Source organism: Bacillus rossius, chromosome 1 (genome assembly GCF_032445375.1).
Source record: "Bacillus rossius redtenbacheri isolate Brsri chromosome 1, Brsri_v3, whole genome shotgun sequence".
Classification (NCBI taxonomy): Eukaryota; Metazoa; Arthropoda; class Insecta; order Phasmatodea; family Bacillidae; genus Bacillus; species Bacillus rossius.
The window spans coordinates 85,486,940-85,502,932 of NC_086330.1; the positions used below are offsets into that span (position 1 = coordinate 85,486,940).

General features: G+C 35.7%; 1 protein-coding gene across 1 annotated transcript in view; it reads right to left on the bottom strand.

The window, feature by feature from the left end:
* Positions 1 to 15,759: 15,759 nt before the first annotated feature.
* LOC134538920 (G patch domain-containing protein 1 homolog) overlaps positions 15,760 to 15,993 on the bottom strand; it is a 138,251-nt gene continuing 138,017 nt past the window's right edge. Inside the window, exon 9 of the mRNA XM_063380535.1 lies at positions 15,760 to 15,894. The gene's annotated coding sequence lies outside the window, so the exon portion shown is untranslated. The remainder of the gene's footprint in view (positions 15,895 to 15,993) is intronic.

The window sequence follows — 15,993 nt, forward strand, 5'->3', positions numbered from 1 at the left end:
TTTAGTTTAATGTTTAACTTTCATATCAGTGCGGTATAGTAAATAAATAAAAACAGTTCAGGTTTGTCAATGCAAACTTAAGTACGACTATTTTATGTTCAAAATTTATTTCATTAACTGATTTTGATGCCCGACCGAGATTGCCCGAGCCCGAAAATTTTGGAAAATTACCCGCCCGAGCCCGCCCGAAGTCAAATTTCTCTGCCTGACCATGCCTCCTTTTAAAACATGTAATAAGATTCATCTTTTGCCTTTTTTTTATTTCTTCTTCTCCATTTCTGTTTAAAGACTCAGATTTTTGTTTTTCAGATCGATTCATTTTACGTGTTTCCCTCAGGATAAGTTATTTTTAAGTGTTTTTGGTACCCATTTCATTTTAAAGAATGGATGTGACACTACTGATGATAATATTGTCACGTGGCACCTAGCCGGTGCCACCACCATTTCTGTCACGTCTCACTTTCAGAGGGGGGAGAGAATCGTAGCTCTTGACATAGAAACAACTCGCTTGGCATCAACTAGTCTTAACTTCATAAAATACTTTACTGTACCTAGGATCATAGGTTCGTCATCCCGTACAGGATGTCTGGTGAGAGCTGAACTAAGGAGATTTTGCAAAATAACATAATACTTAATTAAAATTATTTTATTCTTAAAGTCAAATACTCAACATCATTTTAAAGAACATTTAAATAGCGGGATTACAATTTAAAACAATAATCTCTTTACTTCCTTAACGATTGAACGACCTTACAAGAGAGAGAATGAGAGAACTTCACTAAACACTTCCCTAGTCCTTCCGAATACCTCAAATCATAATTAATACTTAAAATTAAAACAAAGATAAGTCCATACTCACATTTTCCGAAAAGCCTTTCTTGATCGATTACTTTAAAAAAATAACGTAGGGGCCTCTCCTGCCCTTGAAATCCCGAACGAACATTACATTTTAAAAACTATGACGCGTGACCCCTGACGAGGGCCATAGCCTCCGCCCGAAAGCTTGACGACTACATTATGACCTAACTTAAATTAAACGACTCGTGGCCTCTGGCGTCGGCCATAGCTTCCGCCCGAAAGCTTGAATTCCTACATCACGAACGAACTAACAACTCGTGACCACAGGTGAGACGCATAGCCTCCGCCTGAGTGAGCCTCCGCCTGAGTGAGCCTGAGTCACCACTCACTTGCGCTTAAATTCGCGCGCCCTGCCGCGCCTACCATAACAAAAGCTCGTTATTGAAGTCAAATTTACTAAACAACTAACTAGAACATCTGGGAAGACTACCCCCCCTCTACCCCAATGTGCAGGCCACACCGCGCGGCTTGTTACGACAGCGCGCCCCAGTAACTGCGGCCCGTGGCTGCGCCAGCGCGCGGCCAAACAAACAAACAAAATTCTGCAAGCCCGCAGCGCGCCGCGCCTACCCCGTGCCCCAATTACATGGTCACGCCACTTGCGCTGACGAGTGAACAGAGCAGCCAGCCCAGAGTCCCGTCAGTAAAGTCCCTAAATTTGATTTCAACAACCCTGCAAAATTTCAACCCGCGACATAACCCTCCCCTCATAGAGCTCGAGCCCCATCGAGCTACCTCAAAATTACAAATTGTCTTTTTCCATTAAACCATAACTATAAATTCCTCATTTCACAAAAATAATAATTTTCTTAGTTCCTTGCTGTCTGAACATACATCTAGATTCTGCATAAGATTTATTTTAAAACAACAAGTATTCATAAAATTAAATGTAAAACTTTTATCTGGTTTGTTCTCACAGGAACCTTCAGAGGCTCGAGTTCTCAATTCTAAAAAAATTGTTCTGTTAGTGAAGCTCTCTTTACAAATTAAATTACTGTTCTTAGTTTCTCAGTATTCGTTAAACAATGTGCAAATTCTTGATAATTATTATTATTTTTTTTTTTTCGGTTTCCGTTTATTACCATACTTCTTTCGTTCTTCAAAAAAAATTAAGTGTCCTTACAGTGTTTCAATTAATTAAACTCTTATCTCGTGAAGGTTGGTGCAACTCCTCGAAGTCAGTGTTGTCGAGAAGAGTAGCTCCCTGGGCTGGCCATCAGCAAACACCACTCAACTCCAACAGCTACTGGACTGGCTTCCAGGGCAGCTCACAACTTCTCCCCACATCTGCTTCGGAGTTGTGCCATCCTCATCACGAACAGATTACAATTCTGAAACATCATCAACAGGCATTACCATCACGCCTGACAAATACAAAACTAACTACTAAACTGCAATCGATGGGCAAGGATGCAAACACACAAAAAAATAAAATTAATTAATTCAACTGCTAACATAAAGTATCCCACCCTTAGCATAATCTAATCAGGCAAATAATTTGATAGGAAAAACTTAAGGAAGGGAAACATGACCTCCAATGATTTTCCCTAACTCTTGAGTCTTGATCTTCTCTATACAGCAAATAGTCCCCACGAAGTAACTGGGTTGAAGGTCAGTTCACATGACCCACCCATAACCTCTTCTACTCTTCTTTTCTTCTGGGGGCAACCACAATGCCCACCAATCTCTCTCCATGGTGCCGAACCAGCTATCCCATGAGAGTAAACAACGTAGTCAATAGAAGCGCAGAGGGGAAACACCAATCTCTGGCTTGTCGAGTCATAAAACTGCTTTATCTTCTTCTTCTTCTGAGTAAAAATATCTGACTAACCTTGCTTCTATTCTTCCAAACAGTAAAAGTTCATCAGGTATCTTCATGAAAGAAACATTCTAACTAATAATTCTTCATTTTTCTTCTTCTTTATTTCTGTTAGTTGTAATAGAAGGCCATGTTAGGGAGGTTATAGGGAAAAAGAGTGGCCAATTCCCACCCCATCACCCACCTAGATCATGACTAATTAACTTTTAAACTTTCTATTTCAAACAAATAAAAAAAAAAAACATTTTTTTTTTATTCAAACTTTTAAACTATAATTACTTTTACTTCATAACCTCAAAAGCTAATCAATAATTCTAAATGAAATTGTGATTTACTGCATCCTTGTTCCATCCGATCTGTTTGTTTATAACCTTTCTTGTAAAGTATAAAATTTTCAAACATTACTAATTAAAAAAAAATTAAATTCTGGTGTCCTTTGAGTTACAATTAACTTTACTATTTCTTAGCTTGAAATAATTTAAGTTTTCAGAACTATTTCATTGTCTAATTCACAACACTTAAAAATCAACTCAAAACAACAAATCATCAAAATCAATAAGATCATCTGACCTACCTATCAGTACTGTGAACTTGAACTGTTCGTACACATTTATAATAAGCTATTGTATTTAAATTCCAACCTAAATAAGGTTTAAAAAAAACTACTAATCCCTCTGTAAATTAAGAAAATTAACTTTAAAAATTAAACTTAAGGTATTAGTTCTTTTTGACAGCTACCACAACTCACTAGTTCCATTACATTACTATAACCTAAAAAGTTCTGTAAATAATGTTTATAACAAAAAAAAACTCCAGTTACTGTCTTCCATAAAAAAAAATAAAACTTTACATGACCTTATTAATCTCCACTTGTAAGTCCATGGCTGCCAGCTTTCTCTTCTCTTGAATCTTCAGTCTTGGCTCTTGTTTCAGTGATCTTGTATCTTGTCTCTCGAACTCTTGTCATCTTGTAAACTGGACTGCTGCTCAGCTCATCTTAAGGAATCTGTAACAGTTTCAAAAATACATGTTAATTTAAATTACATAATTCCTGTTCTTTGGTCCTAAAAAAAAATTGTATTATTAGTACACATTACCCTGAAACAACATTATTATTCATTGTTTATTACTTAAAAAAAATGCTTTACCATAAAATCCTTTTTTGTTCTTTTCATTAGGCCTATTTATTTTCCTTCTTCTTAATTAAATTCTGCTTCAAATGTTAATCCTAACTTAAGACCTACCATCTATTTATTATTCATTACCTACATTATTTATGTTACCCTAAAATTCCCATAAGTTTCTAATACTTCCTATCAAAGACATTCTCTCTAAAAAAAAATTTACTTGTGACTCTTAACTTAACAAACTTAAAAAAAACTTTTACACTAGACTTAACTTATTATTCATTCTTAGTTACTAAATTTCTATTTGTAAACTTTAGTACTTACAAACAAAAACTGCCTATTTCTCTCTACCTCTTAATCTCTTTCAATTATTACAATAATAATGTTACCTTGCATCTTTAAACTTTCTTCTTTTCAATTAAATTAGACATCTCATAACAATAAAAATTCTGCCTATACTCTTCTTATGGGTGTACAAACCAACAACAAAATTTCAAATTCTCAAGTTTCCTTATATTTAAATTATGCAATACAAATAACCTCTGTGGTGCCTGTACCCTTTTAGGCCTACCACCTTCTCCTCTCACAGCATGACAACTCTTATTCCTCGGGGTCTGTATTCACTGTTACAAATCAAATATCTCAAAAAAAATTAAAAACAAATTTATTATTTTAAGAAAACAAAAATTTACATTGAATTTACTATGGAGCCTGGAAATCTTAATGTCTCACAGCAGCTAACATGACTAAATCCCATGGAACCCCAGGTTTACATAACCTGTGCCCAAAAATTTAAGCATACCAGGCTTTCTCTGCACTGGTTTTACAGCATCACACACTATTTAGGGCCCCTGATCTGCCATCAGTCCCAAGGAGTTTTCCCACAACCCCTCTCTACACAAGCGCCTACCACATTCCTCTCAATTGGCTATCGGTTTTACGGCATTCTTTTGGGATCCGACCATCAAGTTAGGGCTAATCGAACACTAAACCTCCATACTTCCAAACTAATGTAAATCAATTAAATTTTCTCTGTAAATTCTAAAAATCAAAAAAAAATTATTCCAACATGCCAAAGAAACTTCCAAAAAAAATTCATAATCTTATCTTCAAACCATTAAAATAAAAATAAATAGATTACTCTGTTTTCTCCTTAATAACTGTAAACTGTCAACAAATATCATGTCGTAAATTTTAACTATGCTTACTGACTCTTAATCATAAAATCTCATTTGTCCTAATTAATAAACAACCGATTTCCTTAAAATCTCACTGTATCTCTCACACTCAAACTTCACTGGCTGAATATCTCAATAAATTCAAAAACAATTATCTAAACTCTTAAAGAAACTCCTCCCCAATTATTCAAATTACTTCACCTTATTTTATTTCATTACTTAAAACACCTTACTCAAAAAAAATTAATTAATTATCTAGCTATCTTCCATTATTATTTATTTACCGAACAAAACTTTCTCCTAAATTAATTTAGTAAAATTCAATTTCACATTAGGCAAGTACACTAACTCTCTACAGCAATGTTTCTCATTTCCCTCCTTCCTAACTGAATCCAATCTTACTTAACCTCCAGGGAATTTACCTCACAAAATAACCAAAAATTTCACTGTAGTGCCTATCTGCTATAGGCCCACTACACAGCAAGGGACTCTAACCCCACCAACAAACTTCATTGAAATGGTACCCTATCCCATACAGGATAGCCACTTCGGTACTACCATGGGGAACTCCTGCCCCAAACTACTCACAACTCTCAGGATTCTCCTGACCCTTAATTCCGTAGTCAGCCCATCTCCTATGGTCTGCGCTACAATTCCCTTTCTTCCCAGGGACACAACGCCTCACCTTAGGGTCCCTCGCCCTAATGAAAACATTAATTTTGTCTCTCTGTTCTTTTGGAGTAAATTCCCTCTACACACAAAATCTAGCCTTCCCAGTTTTCTCAATGCTTATCGATTTTATAGTGTACCTCCTTAATAATGTTTACAAATCCCAAAAAAATATTTTTAAAACCGAGGTAGGATTTAACTAACAAAACATAAACAACTTACAACGAAACACTTCTAGCCTATACATCATACCATTCTTAAAATAAATTACTTACATACTGAAAGTTCCTCTTCTCCTAAAACACACTTAAATTTAAATTTATTAAACCAATAGTCTATTTTCTTATCGCTAAGTTACCGTACAGCTGATCAAAACAAGGTCACGGCCTGTCCACGTCTCCGTATGAGCCCGTGACGTCACCGAATTCCATCAGGTGCGCCAACCCTCGCTTGCGGTTCCTCCGTTCTCCGCTAGGTCTCAGCACCTCCCCGTCACGTGTTCACTCTGCCACGTCCACTGACGTGTCGTTCTGAAACAACTCTCAACATTTTTCTAATTAAAACAAAACATCACTATAAATTCTATAACTCTCTTTTACATAAACTCTTGTTTTCTCTTTAATTCCTTTCTAACGTTTATCCTTCCCTCGACTGATTTAATTCGTACGTCTCGTCTCCTACGCGCACGACAACAAAACAAACTTCACTTGAAAATAATTCCTATTTACGACAAAAAATTTTTATTTTAAATTATAATTCTCTTAACCTACAATCTTAAATTAACTTTAATAAAACTAAACCACTTGCATTATCTTTATTAAGTATTTAAATTATAACGTATTCTCCTCACGTAAAAATCCCCGATAAACTCAACGACTTAAAACAACTTATCACTATAAACTTTATCCTTACAAGTATACTCAAATAATCATCTGTTACGTCAAAAAAAAAAATCTCAAAGACTTCCTCCACTATAGACTAAAATTCCGTAATCCTCTCCTCAAGTAAACTCTTAATAACCTGCTATCAGAAGCTGAAACTAACTTAATAATAAACATAAAAATCTACCTCTCTCTCTCTCCAGAAATAGAACCTATCCGGCGAACTCTACCATTTCTATCACGTGGCACCTAGCCGGTGCCACCACCATTTCTGTCACGTCTCACTTTCAGAGGGGGGAGAGAATCGTAGCTCTTGACATAGAAACAACTCGCTTGGCATCAACTAGTCTTAACTTCATAAAATACTTTACTGTACCTAGGATCATAGGTTCGTCATCCCGTACAGGATGTCTGGTGAGAGCTGAACTAAGGAGATTTTGCAAAATAACATAATACTTAATTAAAATTATTTTATTCTTAAAGTCAAATACTCAACATCATTTTAAAGAACATTTAAATAGCGGGATTACAATTTAAAACAATAATCTCTTTACTTCCTTAACGATTGAACGACCTTACAAGAGAGAGAATGAGAGAACTTCACTAAACACTTCCCTAGTCCTTCCGAATACCTCAAATCATAATTAATACTTAAAATTAAAACAAAGATAAGTCCATACTCACATTTTCCGAAAAGCCTTTCTTGATCGATTACTTTAAAAAAATAACGTAGGGGCCTCTCCTGCCCTTGAAATCCCGAACGAACATTACATTTTAAAAACTATGACGCGTGACCCCTGACGAGGGCCATAGCCTCCGCCCGAAAGCTTGACGACTACATTATGACCTAACTTAAATTAAACGACTCGTGGCCTCTGGCGTCGGCCATAGCTTCCGCCCGAAAGCTTGAATTCCTACATCACGAACGAACTAACAACTCGTGACCACAGGTGAGACGCATAGCCTCCGCCTGAGTGAGCCTCCGCCTGAGTGAGCCTGAGTCACCACTCACTTGCGCTTAAATTCGCGCGCCCTGCCGCGCCTACCATAACAAAAGCTCGTTATTGAAGTCAAATTTACTAAACAACTAACTAGAACATCTGGGAAGACTACCCCCCCTCTACCCCAATGTGCAGGCCACACCGCGCGGCTTGTTACGACAGCGCGCCCCAGTAACTGCGGCCCGTGGCTGCGCCAGCGCGCGGCCAAACAAACAAACAAAATTCTGCAAGCCCGCAGCGCGCCGCGCCTACCCCGTGCCCCAATTACATGGTCACGCCACTTGCGCTGACGAGTGAACAGAGCAGCCAGCCCAGAGTCCCGTCAGTAAAGTCCCTAAATTTGATTTCAACAACCCTGCAAAATTTCAACCCGCGACAATATTGCATCATTTGCTGCAGGCTCTAACTGTAAAAAAATTTTTAAACGTCTATTTAGGTTTTCTTCTATGACAACTAGCAAAGAACGGCAGTATTTTAGGTTTTTCATTTTAATATTTTTAATGATATATTGGATTCTCATTAGTTCTGGTAATAGACAAACATAGTACAGTAAAACCCTATTAAGATGTTTTTCAAGAGACTGGATGCTAAAAACTTCTTAACGTGGAAAAATTCCTAAAAGGGAAATATATTTGCTTCATAAAAATCTATTTTAATAAAATATGACATACTGTTTAACTCAAAATTACTTACCAATTATCATTGGCATGCTGGAAAAACTATACAATTATATCAGTAAATTGAACTATTTAAATTGAATTTTTTAATAGGCACAATAAAAAAACAATTATCTAAACAAAACAAAAAACTAACATTTACTGTTTTAATAAATACTGCATTAAAGTTGTTAGTTTCAACACATTTTCGTTCTGACGCATCACAAAACTGTCCAGTTCCCATAAACTCTTCCTCACACTGTCTGGAACATTTCGTGTTCAATGAACATGAACAAATAACCTCAGCTTGTCCAGGTGGTCAAGGGCTTCAGAGTAAGTTGACATGGGGGTGGAATCATCATCTCTGTCACCATCGCCAGTCTCATCCTCAGCTAAATCCTTGTGTTGTGCACACAAATCTTAGTTAGTGGCTCACATGGTAGAACCGCATCATCAACTGAGACATAATCTTCAAAGGTGCATGAAAAATTTAGGTGCTCTTGAAGAGTTTTCCTATTTGCACTGCATGTAGAAGCACATGCAATTGGTTCACTGTCCTCAAATGCTTCTTCAGGGAAAATATTGTTAACTTGTTGAGCACCAAAGCCTGCTTTTCTGAATCATTTGCTAATGATGGTTGAGTAAGAATTTCCCATGAAGCAGCAAGAAAATGCATGACATCCAGGATGTTGATTTTATAACCACTAGTTTTGGTACTTTTCATTCTTGTTATAAGTCGTAACACAAGGCGCTTACAAAAATGCTGTTTCAGAATTTTTCCCTGGTCCATGTGTTGTAGCCTGGATATTGAATTTGGTGGGAAAAATTCAATTTGGATATTTATAAGGTTGGATATTTCCTTGGAATGAGCAGGGCAGTGACCCATGAAAAGCAAAATCTTCAGATTTTTGCACCCCATATTTGCATCCAATGCTCTCACATAGTCTTCAAAAATGCTGCCTGTCATCCATGCAGACTTGTTGTTTGCATATTTGCACGGTAATGTCTTTATGTTGCTAAAACAACGTGGTTTTTTTGGTTTCCCAATTACCAGCAATGGTCACTTTTCAGTGCCATCCATGTTGGCACCCAATGACACTGTCACTCGTTCCTTACTTTGTTTGCCTCCATGGCATGTTTCACCTGTTAAAACAAAGATTTTGTCCGGGAGCATGTTGAAAAACAGACCACATTAATTGACGTTCAATACATTTTTTGGTTCAAAGTCCCTTATAATTGCAGGCAACGTTGTGTTTATCCAGCTCTGGACAGTATTATTATTATCATCATCATCATCATCATCATCATCATCATCATCATCATCATCATCATCATCATCATCATCATCATCATCATCATCATCATCATCATCATCATCATCATCATCATCATCATCATCATCATCATCATCATCATCATCATCATCATCATCATCATCATCATCATCATCATCATCATCATCATCATCATCATCATCATCATCATCATCATCATCATCATCATCATCATCATCATCATCATCATCATCATCATCATCATCATCATCATCATCATCATCATCATCATCATCATCATCATCATCATCATCATCATCATCATCATCATCATCATCATCATCATCATCATCATCATCATCATCATCATCATCATCATCATCATCATCATCATCATCATCATCATCATCATCATCATCATCATCATCATCATCATCATCATCATCATCATCATCATCATCATCATCATCATCATCATCATCATCATCATCATCATCATCATCATCATCATCATCATCATCATCATCATCATCATCATCATCATCATCATCATCATCATCATCATCATCATCATCATCATCATCATCATCATCATCATCATCATCATCATCATCATCATCATCATCATCATCATCATCATCATCATCATCATCATCATCATCATCATCATCATCATCATCATCATCATCATCATCATCATCATCATCATCATCATCATCATCATCATCATCATCATCATCATCATCATCATCATCATCATCATCATCATCATCATCATCATCATCATCATCATCATCATCATCATCATCATCATCATCATCATCATCATCATCATCATCATCATCATCATCATCATCATCATCATCATCATCATCATCATCATCATCATCATCATCATCATCATCATCATCATCATCATCATCATCATCATCATCATCATCATCATCATCATCATCATCATCATCATCATCATCATCATCATCATCATCATCATCATCATCATCATCATCATCATCATCATCATCATCATCATCATCATCATCATCATCATCATCATCATCATCATCATCATCATCATCATCATCATCATCATCATCATCATCATCATCATCATCATCATCATCATCATCATCATCATCATCATCATCATCATCATCATCATCATCATCATCATCATCATCATCATCATCATCATCATCATCATCATCATCATCATCATCATCATCATCATCATCATCATCATCATCATCATCATCATCATCATCATCATCATCATCATCATCATCATCATCATCATCATCATCATCATCATCATCATCATCATCATCATTCATCATCATCATCATCATCATCATCATCATCATCATCATCATCATCATCATCATCATCATCATCATCATCATCATCATCATCATCATCATCATCATCATCATCATCATCATCATCATCATCATCATCATCATCATCATCATCATCATCATCATCATCATCATCATCATCATCATCATCATCATCATCATCATCATCATCATCATCATCATCATCATCATCATCATCATCATCATCATCATCATCATCATCATCATCATCATCATCAGAGAGAGAGAGAGAGAGAGAGGAGAGAGAGAGAGAGAGAGAGAGAGAGAGAGAGAGAGAGAGAGAGAGAGAGAGAGAGAGAGAGAGAGAGAGAGAGAGAGAGAGAGAGAGAGAGAGAGAGAGAGAGAGAGAGAGATAGATAGATAGATATTCTCCACTTACAGTTCTATAGACAATTCCTACTCTGTTCTTAACCTTTTACCTGCCATTGTTCCACTTATGGAACATGATTTTGAGAATTTTTTTTTCTACAACAAAATTAAAATATTTCATGACATAATTTTTTCCTAGTTAAACAAAGTCCATTTTCAATTTACAGATTTTATTTAGTGACATATGATGCATTTCATAAAGGTAAGCAATTTCTCAAAATGGCAAAATCAGATGCGGTGCACACACTTTATTGTTTTTATTTTTATTTTGCTATAATAAAAATAAATTATCTATTTATAAAGCTTAGGGTGCCTTAGGAAGTGTAAAAGAAATGATTCCACGTACGAGTATTCAATTATAACTTTTACTTATCTCACTGGTGTTCCAGACGTTTAGATGTTCTAGAGGTGGAACATTGGCGGGTTCTGGTTATATCGGACCACTTTACTTATATGCGTCACCGCACGCCTACTGCGCCTGCTTCTACTTGTGCCTCGCAGCCACAAACCGTACACGTCATCACATAACTTTCATGTGAGTTACTACCTGTAGTGGAACTCAGTCTGCTCTTACTTAGTTTTCTTTCAACTGTCTAAGAGTTGTGTTATAAAATCATTTGCTGTCATTGCAGTATTTTTAGGTTACCTCTGTGCGTGTGAGGGCTTTTATGGCGAGTGAAACAGTGTTTCGTACAGTGAATGACACACTTGACTACTTGAATTCTTTGAATGATTCTGACATCACTGACAATTCCGATGAAGAATACGACTTGTGTCAGTTATCTCCAGAAGAAAATGAATGATTGACAGATAATGAAGACATTGATGACAACAATTTGGGAGAAGTGGAGCCGACTGACGTTTGTGGACAGGTAATTTTATTTATAAAATCATGTGCATCTGTGTCCAATGAAACGCAGCAAGAATCATTTCCTTCAACTAGTAAAGAGTTGCCTGCTCCTAAAAGAAATTGTAAAAGAAAAGCTAATCCAAAACCTGGAGTGAAAGGTAAACATATCCCGGAAAAACCAAACTGACAAGAAACTAAAAGCTTCAGTTATGTACTTCCTTCTGAAAATCAAGCGAAACTCCGTGATAAATTTCCTAAATTGATATCCCTTGAGCCTATTGACCTGTTTTTTGAGTTCATGAACAAAAGAACAAGAGTTGCAATTGATCAACCTCATCTCCTGAGGCAATATAACTATGACATGGGTGGAGTTGATGTTATGGATATATTGTTGGGATCTTACCAGCCAAAATTGCGTTCAAAAAAAGTGGTGGTGGAACTTGTCCCCCAACACGCTCAACATGTCTGTTGTTGTTGCTGCCTGGATTGTTCATAAAGAGCTTCACTCCAAACAATCGTGTTTACATCTGGACCATCTTTCTTTCAGCGACAGGTACATTTAGTTTTTTCTATTTGTTTTTCTATTTTTTTTACTTAACATTTACCTAATCAAAAAAATTTGTTCAGATTACAATGGCCCTCCTGCGAATTTCTCCTCGAAAGGAGGGGCCTAGAGTTGGGCCAAAGCTTCGTATACCTCCTTCTCAACGAAAATCAGAAGGGCATTACTTGATTTCGGCATCACACGGAAGATGTGCTCATTGTATCTCCAATACAAAGTACCAATGCAATGACTGCAAGAAGAGGATCCATATTGAGTATTTTCCATATTTCCATGGACTGAAAGTGTAATAATAGACATTATTGATATGGCTTCACGTGTAAAAGAGATGTTGTTGCACTGTTGACACATCAAACTCAAAAGCAGCATTGATCTTGGGTGTTACCCCGTATTTCCATAAAAAAAAGTTTCCAAGTTGATTTTTTATATTTTTCAAATTTTGGGAAATAGCTATTTTATATTGTTATGGATATACATTGTAATGGGTTTATATAGTAATACATATATTTTAAAAACCAATTGACGATTTTTTGTATAACCACTTCCTGCCAATGTTCCACTTCTGGAACATAGCAAAATAAATAGAAAAAATTTTTTTTCTTGTTATCTATCAATTTTCATTTCTTAATGAAACATTAAGTAAACATAATTCGCAGGAAAATATATAATTTTTGGGGGGGATCTTGGGGTGGCGGGTAAAAGGTTAAATCTGTCGAGCCAGCCATTCGAAACATGAAATTCAACACCTAGGTTATGTGCTATTTGTACAGCTTTCTCTCTTAAAATGGGGCAGTTCGTTTGGAATTCAAAGTGCCCTCTGTTCTTTAAACCAGGCCAAATAGTAAAATTTCTACTTCTTTGTATTTACCAATTTTCATTTTTTTACACTTTGACGAAACATTAGTAGCCAAAGGTTGGTCTCGCTTCATCATGATTCTGTTCAAAGTAGACAGTGGCATCCCAAGTTTTTTTGCCATACTCACTCTTGGTATCAAAAGATTAGCATCAACTTCTGATATTATTTTCAGTTTTTCTTCAAACGACAATGCCTTGCATTTAATGGTTCCTCCACTACTTGCACATGCAATTATGCACGGTTTGCCACAACACTAAATATTTATTATGCTTGATAACCTTACAATCACACAAAAAAATATCGCAAAACTAAAAAAGAGTAATGGCTGGTAGTAAATACGGCTTGCTGCGTATTCGTCATGTGTTATAACTCGAATAGGAAAAAACGGCATGTAAATGGAATATCCTCTCAGTCTATATGAATGCAAGCAGATGATTGGTCGAAAATAAAACTTGTAACAACTTGCGGCATGTGACACAGGTTTCGACGGCCGTGCACGTTTCTCATTCGTCAGATGTTCTGCCTCGAATAGGGGAAATGGTGTGCAGTTGGAACAGCAACACAATGCAAACATAAGATCGGTCTAAAAATAAACTTGTAACAGCGTGCGGTGTCTTCAAAGGTTTGGACTGTCTTGTGCCAGTTCAAAATATTTTGTTATAGTTCGAAAATAAGTTAATTTTTGAAAATTAAAAATAAATAGAGTTTAAAAGTTTAAAGATAATTTTTTTCCCCACAAACGCTGAACGTTATATGCGGGAAGCATCTATTAATGCAAACGTTATGAATGGGAAAAATTAACATAGGGATATATGGAAGTGATCAAGGGAATAATTTTGTGAACTTAATAAGCGGGAAAACGTATTATGCGGGAACGTCTTAAACGAGTTTTACTTTAGGTGTCTGTTCCCTTGCAGACTTTAAATAGCTTCTGCTAGTGGCTTTGAACATTCCACATTACATATTCACTCAAAAAATGTATTTCATTTCCCTTAAATGGAGGTAATGTCAAGATTTTCATGGTTTCATTATGATGTTCCTGTACTGCTAAAAGGTCCTTTATGGAATTATAATAAGAGTTCCATCGGGGTGCACATGGCAAAGTTAGTGACTTTCCTGTCAATTCCAAATATATTTTACATTAGTGACCTGGAACATAAATTCCAGAGTGCTTGGCACTTTGCTTAGGCCGCAACATAGTTTCTTATAAAAAATGGTTTTTATTTTTAATCTTGCTTGTTTAAAATTGAGTACTGGCAATCAAATGCAAAGTGTGCATAGCGCATCTTTTTTGACAAGGCAGTAGACAATCACTTTCTAATTCTGATGAAGCATCTGGAATAGGTTCTGGTATAAAATCATCTTCTTCATTATCTTCATCTAGTTGTGTTCTTTCAAGATCGTCTTTATGTAAAATATATTCAGGGTTTGCAAGTGTATCAGAATCATATTTACCAAATACTTTGAAGGCCTTCACCATATTGGACCCATTATCTGTTACTGTTTTAACAACTTTGGATAGCTTTAAGTCATACTCTGAATATATATCAGCTATAATTTCGGCAACTGTATCATGTGTGTGAGCCCACTTAAATCTTCTGCATGCAATGGCAGCACTATTCCTCTCAAGTGTCTCAATTTCAATCCAATGGACTGTAACCCCCAAATAACTTCTTTTAGAGGAAGACCAAACATCAGCTGTGCTGCACTTAAATTCTACAGTCTTAAAAGCAATCTTTATTTTTTCCTTGAATTCATTGTAGGCCTACTCATAAATATTTTTATTTTTGATTGAATGATGACATAAAACTTTTGGAGGCTTGTTGGTTGCTGTGCACCTTCAATCAATTTTTAAATTAATCACACTCTATTGATATTGGTAACATACACTCAACAATACTTTGAAAAAACTTGTCTAAGTTAACAGATCTTGATCCATTTATATTTATAAGAGTAGACTGCTGTAATTTTTTACACATTAGGTACTGCTGATTCTGAACCGCTACGGATCTCAGTATGTTTTCTTTTTTAAGATTTGAATTTTTAAGTTTTTCATAATCTTCGAACATGATGCTTCCTCTGCAATAAAAATATTTTAATCATTTCAAAATACAGAAAGATTTATAAAAAAAAGATTTCAATAAAATTTAATACTTCTTCACAGTAAAAAAATCCTAATAAAAAATATATATAGGCAGTAAGTAAACAATTGTGTAAGTAACTATTATCTTATAGGAATAATTAATAATTATAACTTTAAATGCTTCAGGAAATTTGAAGTAGAAGTAACACTACCCTTTATTACTTTCGAACATATATTGAATACTGCAGACACATTCATGTTACATCCGTCTTTAAAACAATGCCTTAAAATGAGAGGTATGTATACTCAAATTGTTCTTATTCTCTTCATCCCTGAAAACACAAACAATAATTTCACTAAGTAAAAATTTATTAAAATTTATAATGTAAGTGACTGGAATGAGAAAATTTATAGCTTAGAATTTAAAAGTC